General features: G+C 37.1%; 1 pseudogene across 4 annotated transcripts; it reads right to left on the minus strand.

Annotated features, from left to right (window-relative positions):
* Positions 1 to 3149: 3149 nt before the first annotated feature.
* Positions 3150 to 9676, minus strand: LOC147277286 (LRR receptor-like serine/threonine-protein kinase RPK2 pseudogene; annotated as a pseudogene). Of its 4 annotated transcripts, none has more exons than XR_015123866.1 (7): positions 6035 to 9676; positions 5860 to 5931; positions 5682 to 5723; positions 5537 to 5593; positions 4997 to 5436; positions 4506 to 4720; positions 3150 to 3435 (listed from the first exon to the last, which is right to left on the minus strand). The product of XR_015123866.1 is annotated as an LRR receptor-like serine/threonine-protein kinase RPK2 pseudogene, transcript variant X3 (transcript). The 4 variants fall into 4 exon arrangements; XR_015123864.1 differs by having other exon boundaries at positions 3152 to 3435; positions 4997 to 5446; XR_015123867.1 differs by lacking the exon at positions 5682 to 5723.
* Between the last annotated feature and the right edge of the window lie 1392 nt (positions 9677 to 11068).

Here is an 11068-nt window from a genome sequence, read left to right on the forward strand (position 1 = left end):
ACCCCTATAGAAATCAAAGAGCTTAATTAGGCCCAAAAAAGAAATCAAAAAGCTCACGTTATGTTTGATAAAAAGAAAAATAGTTTAGGATATGTAGATTATCATTGTTCCATATATACGCTAAAGTTGATAAAAAAAAAAGTGAGTGATTAATAAGTTCACTCTAAACTCTCTAATATTAAATCAATCCACTTCTACAATGTTCAAAATGTCCACCACTTTTTTAGAAAAATAATAAAGAAGTTTGCGTCATAATTGGGAGATGTTGTTTAGAGTGTTCTTTTTTCTTTTGTATTGGACAGATTGCCACAACAATTACAATCATTGTTATTGTTGAAATTAGGATGGATACAACTAGGGCCGGATCTACAATGAGGTCAAAGGGGTCAATTGACCCTATGAAATCTGAAAACTTAGCCTATGCGAACAATCTTGACCCCATGAAACCATGGTTGATGCTTGAAGATGGAGGGGCAAAGACGAGTTGCAAGTGTTTGTGAAAATGCCACAAAGAGAAAAACTGAATTGAAAAAGAAGAAGAAAGGTTGAATCACGTGACAAAGATGTTGGGTTTCGGATTTCACTTGTTAAATGGCCAAAACGGTGGTTTGTTCCCACCACTCTCATAGCCACTCTCCACCCTCCCACCTCTTCCTCTGACATTTCCTTCCACCAAGCTTGGGCTTCACCATTGGGTAAGTTTCTGCAATTTTTTGTTTTCTATTTCCTTGATATTGATATTTGATCAATAATGTTGCATGTATTTTCTATTTTTATTTTATTTAAGAGTTTACTTTAAAAAAAAAAAAAATCCATCTAGGGGATGTAGAGAACAACTTAATGCAAATATGTGTTCACATTTCTATAGCATCCCCCCTTTAAACATCTTTCTCTTTCTCTATTTTTGAATATAGTTGTGGGTTTTCTTCATGCAAATATTTAGGTGTCTTTTATTTTTCGATCTGTTATTCAAATGAATTTGTTAGCTTCATCATTATGATCTTGCTCGATAAAAAACTTATATTTTCTTTCCCATTCACACTTTTTTGCTATGATTTTTTTTATGAGTGCTGTTATTTGCACATGTTTTTTTTTCTTTTTGCACACCTTTTTCTTCTATTTTAATAAATTACAATTTTAACCTAACATAAAATGACCATAAAGGACAACCACACAAACATAGCCACCCCAAGTCCCAACCCCCAGCCGCCACTGTCGCCGGTGGTCCATCCCGCTGGCCTCCCTTTCTCTCTCTCTCTCTCTCTCATTCTGTCTGACTCTTTCCCTCTCTCTCCTCTCCCCCTTTCTCTCTCATGTCCCTCTTTGTCCTCTCCCCAACTCCAAAAAAGACTTCACAGATCTAAGACATCAAAACAATCCCATTCCCTTCAACCCCCACAGAAATTCTTTGAGATAATTTGAAAAGCAAAGCAATCTGAAGAAGCAGATTGTAGAAAAGCAATTCCCAAAACTAAAATGGTTGAGATTGCACAAGAAAAGCAATCTCTAATATGCAGAAAAGCAAGTCCATGAAGCAGAAAATTTGTAGCACCTCTAATCTATAATTAAAAGGTGAGATTTCTTATCACCTAGAACACACAAAAAAAAAAAAAAACAAATTGTTTATAACAGAAAATTGAACTAGATCCCCTGCATCAAACAAGAAAACAGAATGAAAATGGGGGAAGACCGAGAAGAGGGGGACAAGAGAAAAATGGAGAGCAAAGAGAGAGAGGGAAAGATATAGAGGAGAGAGATGAAGGAAAGAGGGGGAGAGAGAAAGGGAGGTCGACAGCCAACTTGCCGATGGCGGAAGGACTGAGTGGTCGGAGGACTGGGTGGCTGGGTTTTAGGTTTTGATTTTTAATTTTTTGATGAGGGTATTTTAATAAAATTAAGGGTGTGTAATGAGAAATTTAATAAATTGAAAAGAAAAATAGGTGTAAAGTGAAAAAAGTGTGTGCAAAAAGAAAAAAAAATGGTGTGTAAATAGCATCACCCTTTTTTTATTATATGATAGATGACTTTAAGGAACAGAGCACAACACATGTAATAATTCTTTTCTTTTTTTCGTTTTGCTTGTTGATGGCTGTTTGGTTATAATAAATTCTATTTCTTAGTTGATGTAAGGAATATACTACAATTTTTATTCTATTTTCTTGGTTAATATATTTGTATTTGTTCAAAACAAAATGAGCTAGATGTACTTTCGGCGGCTCTTCTAACAGACTCTAGACTTCGACCTTAATGCCACTGGACTCATACAACTCCATAAGCTTGAAATTTGTTATCATTTTTATGCAATATTTTGGTTGTTATTGTTCAACAGTAACACCAAAAAAAAAAACATTCATACCTTGAGCGTGTGGCTCGCTCATTAAAAGCAGATTGGCCTATCACCGTGTTTCTCAAGTCAATTGGCCTATTAGGACCTTTTTGTTTTTCGGCTGATAAAAAAGAAAACTAAAAAGTTAATCATGATCTCCCAATATTTCTTTCATTCGATCACATGTTCATGCAATACATGCCTAAATATTATTCCCTCATTTTTTAGACCCTTTTAAAAAATTGTTGTCGTAGTGTCTTCAAGTTCTAACAGAGGTGGAATTGGGATGTGAGGGCGACAATTGTGCCTATGATTGAGTAGAAGATCCTGTCCAACGAACGAAAAGCACACCATCCTTATTTTTTTATCAAAAAAATTATTGTGTGACCGTAATACTACGTGGCATGATGACATGATATTACCAATTTAATTAAATTGTAACAATGTGTTAATAATTAATTTCTAAAACCATAAATCCTAAAAAAAATCTTTAAAATCGTACACGTGTTATAATCTAAGTGAATTAATAACATCATGTTATCATGCCACATGGTGTTATGGTCACATACAATAAATTTTTTATCTTTACCTTCTTTTCTCTATTTGCCTATTACAAATACAAAGTTAGACAAAAATTTGGCTAACTAGTTACAGACATTTAAAGATACAAAACTGTTTTGCTTAGCAATAGAAATGGCAACCAGTTATAGTATAATCAGTGACCGAAAAAAAAGAAAAAAACCAGTTATAGTACAATCATGGTCACTGAATATGTATTCTGTGACAATGCAGCAGGGTTGGCATAATTTGGCAATGTCAACCAAATTCAGGAGTAAAGCATATATGGTTGAGCCAGCTGTGTGTAATTTGATTGAAAGAATAATTTTGTCATTAATTAACCAAGATGCACGCAACAGCTTTTTGTAGATACATAATTCAACTGAAGCTCATAACTACATTACAACTTGGTTAAAACTTAACAAACTAGCAAGCTTAACTAACAGGCTAATAACCAATCCCAACTAAACAGCAGAGAAGTCAACCAATGCCTTGAGGTGGGCTGTCAATCTTAGAGCCATTAGATTCTGCACTCTTAGAACCATCGGATCCTGCACGAGATGATTACACTTCAAGCTGAGCATTTAGATTGAAAGCTTAAAGCTTTCCTAGCTTAGACAGTTACTGATATAGTGAAATGACATAATGACAGAATGACACAAAATAACAAAGAGGACAAGGTAGTTGCTGTCTGGCTCATGTGCACAGCGAGAGGAATACTGTTGCTAATTTTTTTGTTTTTTAGGAAAATACTATGTTGTTGATTGTTTAGCTAAATTTAGTATGAGCTTGGGTCTGGGTGTTCATGAGCTGGATGAGCTGAGCCCCCCGAGTGTGATTGCTGCTTTGAAGGACTGAGCTGGCGCTGCTACACCTAGAATGGTTTGTTCTTTGCTTTGGGCCATAGGCCACCAGTTAACCAAAAAAAGAACAAGGAAGGTAGTTGTTCAAAGGGTTTGGACATTGGTATCTGGTAGCTGCTAATAAGAAGAAATCGATGGAAAGAAGAGTAAAATCCTAGAAGAACCCTGCCTTTTTTCCAATCAAATTTATATGAGAAAAAAAAAAACAAAAAAACAAAAAAACAAATACCAGAAAACTGAAGGAGTATAAATATAATATCATGAGATTAATTAATATCTAATGGCAAAAAAGGTTTCATCGTATTTTGTTCAAAAGCAATATCTTCAGGATATGGACTTCATATCAACAAACAATACAAGAGGAAATGAAAATTTTCATTTCATGGCTAGCAAGTACAAGTAGTGTTCATTTAGAAGATGAAGCCCCAAGTGGAAACAAATACCCAATTGTGTGAATTATAAAACCTTTAAATAGACCATGTTTTGTAATGCCAAAACTTCTGTATGATGAGCTTATGAGAAATAAATTAAGAAGAAATTCAAGAGCATAATCCCGATCATCATAAACCAAGACTTACACCAAATAATTAATTTTCGGATGAAAAAGGAAATCAATACCATAATACAGCAATAATCATGAGAGTTTAGAGAGAAAGAGAAATCACTACCCATACACTTCCTCTTTGCACAAGGAAAGAGAAAACGAAAACCCCAATCTGTATAACTTTATTTTAGTAAAAAGGAGAGGAGATTCATACCTGTTTCACGAGATAAATTGCTGAAGAGAATGAGTAGGAACTGGCCACTGGGCTGTGGAGAGCCCTTGTTGTGGAGAAGAAACTGAGAAGATGGTCCCGTGTGGAGAAGAAACTGTGAAGATGGTCCCGTGTGGAGAGAGCTCAATCTGAGAAAGAAAGGGGAACGTGTGTTTCCCGTTTTTTCCCCTTTTCTGAAAAAGGATGAATTGTGTATTCTGTGGAAACAGTGGAAACAATAAAAAACTGTTCTCAAAAGTATAACCAGTATATGAATTCGTTTTCTTAAAATTGTATTCCCTGTTTTCTAACTTAACGGGCTGAACATGTTTTGCTACGTTTTCATTTTGCAAAATGAAAACAGGCCCCATAATTCGCAGACGAACAGGTCCTAAGATTTAGACCTCCATTTTCCAAACCCAGGAACTGTGTTTTTCTTCTTGAGTGACATCTAAATGACAGGATGACTATATCTTCATAATGCCACCACTAACCTTCAGTATATAGTCTGCACAATTGTTGTTGCTGCTGTTGTTCATAAGCATAGCTGTGTCTGGAGCTTCAATAGCATTATAGGATGAATCACCGATGGTAGAGTTTATAGAAGAGCTCCAAGGCTGCATGAAATGGAAGGTAGATGAGGTGGAAATGGCCAAGGGGGTGACCCTGCTATTCCATTTTGTGGGGTATTCCAGCACAAGTTGATGGGCTTGATCTGGGAATCATCAGCAATTTCGTTGAACAGCTCTTGACCCCAGTCAATTGACACTTGTCATAGACTATAAAGCTGTTTCATGATTTGCAATCATCTGGGTGTTTGATTTGGGGATGTAGGGATGTTGGATAGGTAGGCATGGTCCTCACATGGCGAAAACACCTGGTATGCTCTGGAGGTAGCTGAATTTCCTCCGTATGCTGATTACCAGATCGAGATCTTCCAATATCTAAAAGCCCATTAGTCATCAATTGGGGAGACTTTGCTGAAATTTTTGAAAGAAAAATGAAGGGAGAGAGGGAGAGAGAGAGATAAATACCTTGTCAAACGAGCAAGGTTGAATTACGCCTTCTCAAACACAAATTATTGCAATAGTCTGTAAAAGTCGAAGAAAAAAATTGAGCTGGTGGATCCTGAAAGTTTCTCTTTTATTAAACAGTATCTAAGATTTTGAAAGCAATAACCTGTATGCCTGATTTGAATTAAAAATCCCATACCCTTGGTTGCTGTATACAAGAACAGTTGAGGGAAAATGAGTTTTAGGAAAACCAAGAACTTTATGCTTTACAAAGAAGAATAATGTATTGAATTAGCTTAAAGATTCACTGGATGCATTACAAGAGGAAATTAAGCTAGGATCACCTTCATTTGGGGTATCTCTGAACACCGATTTATGACTAGTATCTGCTGCTACTTTCGCCGTTCCCCGCTAATCTGTAGCCAATACAATGCAAATTACTATTCATAGTTTCTAGACTCTGCTTCCTTCACCAAAATTATTTCATGCCATCAAACAGATTAGAAGGTAAATTCTCACCCTTCTCCATAATTATAGACCTCATGGTACATTTTGAAGAAGATGTCAGCTCCAAACTTCCCCTTCATTTACAGACTACTAATGTTAACCAATGCAAGCCTAGCCAGGCAGCTAACATGATGGGGGTTGAAGTTGCTTAAGCCGCCGTACAACTTGCCTCATCGTAGGCCTGGTTGAGAGAGAATCATCTGTACACACAACTGCCAAGTGTAGAACTTCTACCAAATCATCATGGGGACCTGCATCCCACAACCCAGCAGTGAAGAATCCCTTTGCACGGCCTTGTCGAAGAAGCATGCACCCCCATGCAACAATGTTGAATCCATTTCCATATGAAGAAAACGAGGGATCCAGAGCTTTCTTGTCAGAGAGCAACTCCAGAAGCACCACACCATAACTATACACATCTGCCTTATCTGAAACACGACAAGTCATTGCATATTCTGGGGCAACGTATCCAAAAGTTCCAGCTACACCAGTGGTAGCATGGGTTTCTGAAGTTCCAAGAAGTCTGGCCAAACCGAAGTCAGATAGATAGGCATTAAAGTCATCATCCAACAAAATATTGCTCGGCTTCACATCACGATGAAGGACACGTGGTACACACTGATCATGTAGGTAGGCAAGCGCACGGGATATGTCCAAAGCAATCTTGTGAAGTATCCTCCAATCCACAGTCCTGGTAGACCTTTCCTGAATAAATTTTTTCAAATTACCACCTGGCAAATAATTATATATTAGGAACATCTCTGTTTCACTGGCATGATAACCAAGCAAAGTGACAAGATTTGGATGGTGAAGCCTTCCGAGGGTCTTAATTTCTGCATGAAACTGTTGAACTCCTTGGAACCTTCCAACTGAAAGCCGTTTTATTGCCACTAAGATTCCAGGTGATATCTCTGCCTTGTAAGTTGCCCCAAAACCTCCATGCCCAATGCAGTTGCTAGCATTGAAACCCCCTGTTGCCCGCACAATGCTCTCAAAGGTCAATGGAGCCCCAATGTTTGTGAAAATTGTAACTTCCTTCCTAGTAGACCCTAGAGCTCCAGACTTCGAATTCCACTTTCGCGTATACAAGGAAAGAACAACTAGAGCTAAAAGCACGGTAACTATGGCTGATGCAGATGCAATGGATGCTATCTCAATGGAACTGAAACTGCTATTCCCACTCCTCGGAGCTGGGACTCCCAATGGTGAATCCAAAGCATATGGTTCTAAGCCACCAACTCTTCCTTGAGAATCCGAAGCTGGTTCTGTCACAGAAGACATGGGGCAAGAACGTATATATGGGTTTCCAAGAGCAGTATTGCATTTCATAAGGTTATGATTCGAAGGCAGTGAACCTGACAAGTTATTAAAAGACACATTGAAAGCTGAGAGCGTTGTCACATTCTCCAAACCAGATGGAATCTGACCAGAAAGATTATTTTTATCGAGCAGAAGAACAGTCAGGTTTCGCAAGTTCACAAGATCTTTTGGTATCTCACCAGTGAGAGAGTTTGAAGAAAGCTCAAGCACTTCTAAAGAGTAAAGCTTCCCCAAAGTAGAAGGAATGGTACTTGTAAGGTTATTACCAGATAAGGACAGATACGTCAGATCCCTCATCTGGCTAAGACTGCTCGGAATTTGACCTTGCAACGTGTTCCAACTCAAGTTAAGGCTGAGAAGACACACCAATTTCCCAAAACTAGGGGGAATGGGGCCAGTAATCTGATTACCAGATGCATCTAAGAATTTAAGAGAACTGCACATTGTGCCAATTTCAGCAGGAATCCAACCATATAATTTGTTGTTGCTAACATTAACAATCAATGAATTCAATCCCTCACACTTCCCAAATATATTACCCGGAAATGATCCAGTAAGCTTGTTTTCTCCAACAAGGAATGCATAAAGAGTTTGCTTCCCTAATCTTTCAGGTGCAATAGGCAGTGATTGCAGAGTGCCAGTGAAATTATTGCACCCAAAGTTGTGAAATACTGCAAGACCATCATCGTCCCCGTGCAATTGCAATGGGTTTCCAGCTTGAGCGTTAGATGCAAAAACTGCTAGATAGGGTGAGGATGGATGATCATCTTCAGAAGAAAAATCATTCCATGAAGAAACAAGAGCACATGTGCTGTTAAAATATTCAGGTATTGAACCTGACAAGATATTTCCGCTGATATCAAACATAGTCATACAAGGAACCTGAAGATCTTGAACAAGCTCCCCAGTAAGCTTGTTAGAGCTTATGTCAAGAAATTGAAGCTTCCTGCAGCGACTAAGCCCACTAGGAACTTCCCCAGTAAAAAAATTTTGAGCCAAATTGATCATTTTTAAGTACTCACAACCACCCCAATTGCTTGGGAAGCTGCCCTCAATACTTGCCCTTGGTGCCCACAAGATCCTTAGCTTTGGAAGGGTCGTAATTTCCACAGGCATTTCACCTTGAAAGTAATTGTAGTCGTCATTCATAGAACTCAGCTGCTCCAATGAAGAGTCATCTGTATAATTTACTTGCGGAAGCGGATTAAACGTAGATGAAAGCACCAGGACAGACAATTCAGAACAATTCCCCAGCTCGCGTGGTAATGAACTACTGAGGCTATTCCATGACACATCCAACAGTTCAAGCGCCTGAAGCCGGCCAAGTTCAGCTGGAATACCCTCTTGCAACATATTTGAATACAACAACAGCGTCCTCAGCCGACTGCAATTCCCCAAACTCCTTGGAATTTTATGAGCCAAGAAATTACCAGACAAATCTAGATGCTCAAGCTTCCCACAATTGTCTCCAATCTCACCAGGAACATCCCCACTAAGCTGATTGTACGACAAATAGACCGCCTTTAACCTGCCAATAAAACCCGGAATGGTCCCGTTGATGGAGTTCCCACCTAAATTCAAGATCTCTAGTCTCACAGAACTTGACAACGAGGTCGGTATCCCACCATGAATCATATTAAACCCAAGATTAAGAACCCGCAAATTTAAATTAAGGCGGGACGGCAGCGACCCAGTTATCGAATTACCCTCAAGATCAAGAACCTCCAAGTTCTCCATGCCCCAAATTTCACTAGGAATTTCACCATCAAAACCATTGAAGGGAAACGACAAGACCCTAAGTTCAGTGAGCTTCCCAATCACAGAGGGGAGCTTCCCAACCAATCTTCCTCTGCTACCCAAACAGCTCTTTCTAATTCCAAACCCATAAAGCGGAAACGGAGAAAAATCTAAGCAGGAAATAGTTTTCGAATTACCTCCGTCGCCGCCGCCATTCCCAGTAATGTTGAGCGAAACGACCTGAGAATTCGCGTTGCAAAGGACGCCGAACCATGAGCAGTGACTAGAATTGACCGAATTCCAGTTGGAGAGCAAGCCCGACGGGTCCATTACCGAGGTCTTGAACTGAAGGAGCACCAATGCGTCGGTATCTGCCAAAACAAAGCCGTTCTGGGAAGTGGAGACGACCCATAAGAACAAAAGGAGCTTCAGAACAAGCAATGGCCAAGTGGGTCTGCGAAAAAAGCGCCATTCGATGACTGAAGACGAAGGAGAGGAAAAACACATTTCTCGAAACCCAAGAAACCAAAAACCCCCCAAACCCTTAAATGGAGTTGCAGAGAAAGAGTAGAGGGTTTATGTAAACCCTAACTCTAATAATTTGGTCCCTGACGAAAGAGAGAGAGATAGAGAGAGATTAAGAACTGAGAAGGAAGAGTGAGAAGAGTTTTTTTTTTTTTTTTTTTTTTTCAATTAAGTCCCGTAATTTACTATTGATTGCAATTACAGTTTCATCAATTCTTTTACCTCCCTCTAATTTGAATTAGAGTTTCCTGGATTATTGTAATCTAAAAAAGGCAAGAAGATGACGCATCTCAAGGAAGATTAGAATAATTTGAATTTGATTGATCTAATATGTAATTATGTAATTCTAATGAATTACCAGCCTAGACCACAATATAATACTCAAGCTATTGTAATTGAATAGTGTTAGATATTTCAAATAATGTGTCAGTATTTCATTAATTCATATTCTAAGAATTATTAATTTTACAACAAATAAAACACTGACATGTGTATTTAGATCCAAATTTAAGATTTAAATTTGAAATATCTAGCATTATTGATTGCAATTATACGTCCAATTGAATGGAAACCGTTGCATTCATTTTTGTTTTTGGTTAACAAACCAAACCGATGATGAACGGTTCGGTTTTGATTTTCAATATTGAAATTTTCGGTTCTAATCAAACCAAACCACTAATTATAATATATATTAATTTTTATATATAATTAATTGGTTTATATATTGTTTAATACCTATTATACAGTAAACCAAACCCCTTATTATAATTTATATATATTTGTATATGTTTATTATAGTTTATATACTTTATAGTTTATAGTTTATAACTTTATATAGTTTATACTATATAAGACTATAAAGTATACTATAAAGTATATATAGTATACTAGTATATAAGCCTCTTTTATAGTATATACAAATTATGAATTATAGTTTTAAGAGTTATGCTAGGGTTCCCTAATTATTGGTGCCATAATTGTGCCCTAATGAGATGGAATTTTCATGTCATTTAGATTATTTAATACATTTATTAATATATTTGTCACATAAGCTTTTAAAAAGACTAATATAACCTCATTTAAAATTCAACAAAATATTAATTAAATTACAAAAGAAAAAATATTTTTAAAAAAGTTTCACCATAAAATTAAAAAATCTCTAAACGTACATTCATTTCCTTAAAAAAATTTCTCCCAATTTTAGAACCCTAAAAAGCTATTACGTCAATCGAGAATTGAAGGACTCGCCACAGGTTTGGTTATTAATAATCCAAATATGCATAAATGAAATATTTATTTTTTTGGAATTAGATGATTGCAGTCCAATGTAGGTAAATTGATGCATTAGATGATTAGAGGGAAATAAGAAATAAATTTGGAATTAATAGGGATGAGATTGTCTACCAAATTTAAACGTTATTTTGAATCAAATAGAATTAGGTTTATTGTCTTTTATTATAGCAG

The sequence above is a fragment of the Dryas octopetala genome, chromosome 8, assembly GCF_963921425.1.
Source record: "Dryas octopetala chromosome 8, drDryOcto1.1, whole genome shotgun sequence".
NCBI classification, from domain to species: domain Eukaryota; kingdom Viridiplantae; phylum Streptophyta; class Magnoliopsida; order Rosales; family Rosaceae; genus Dryas; species Dryas octopetala.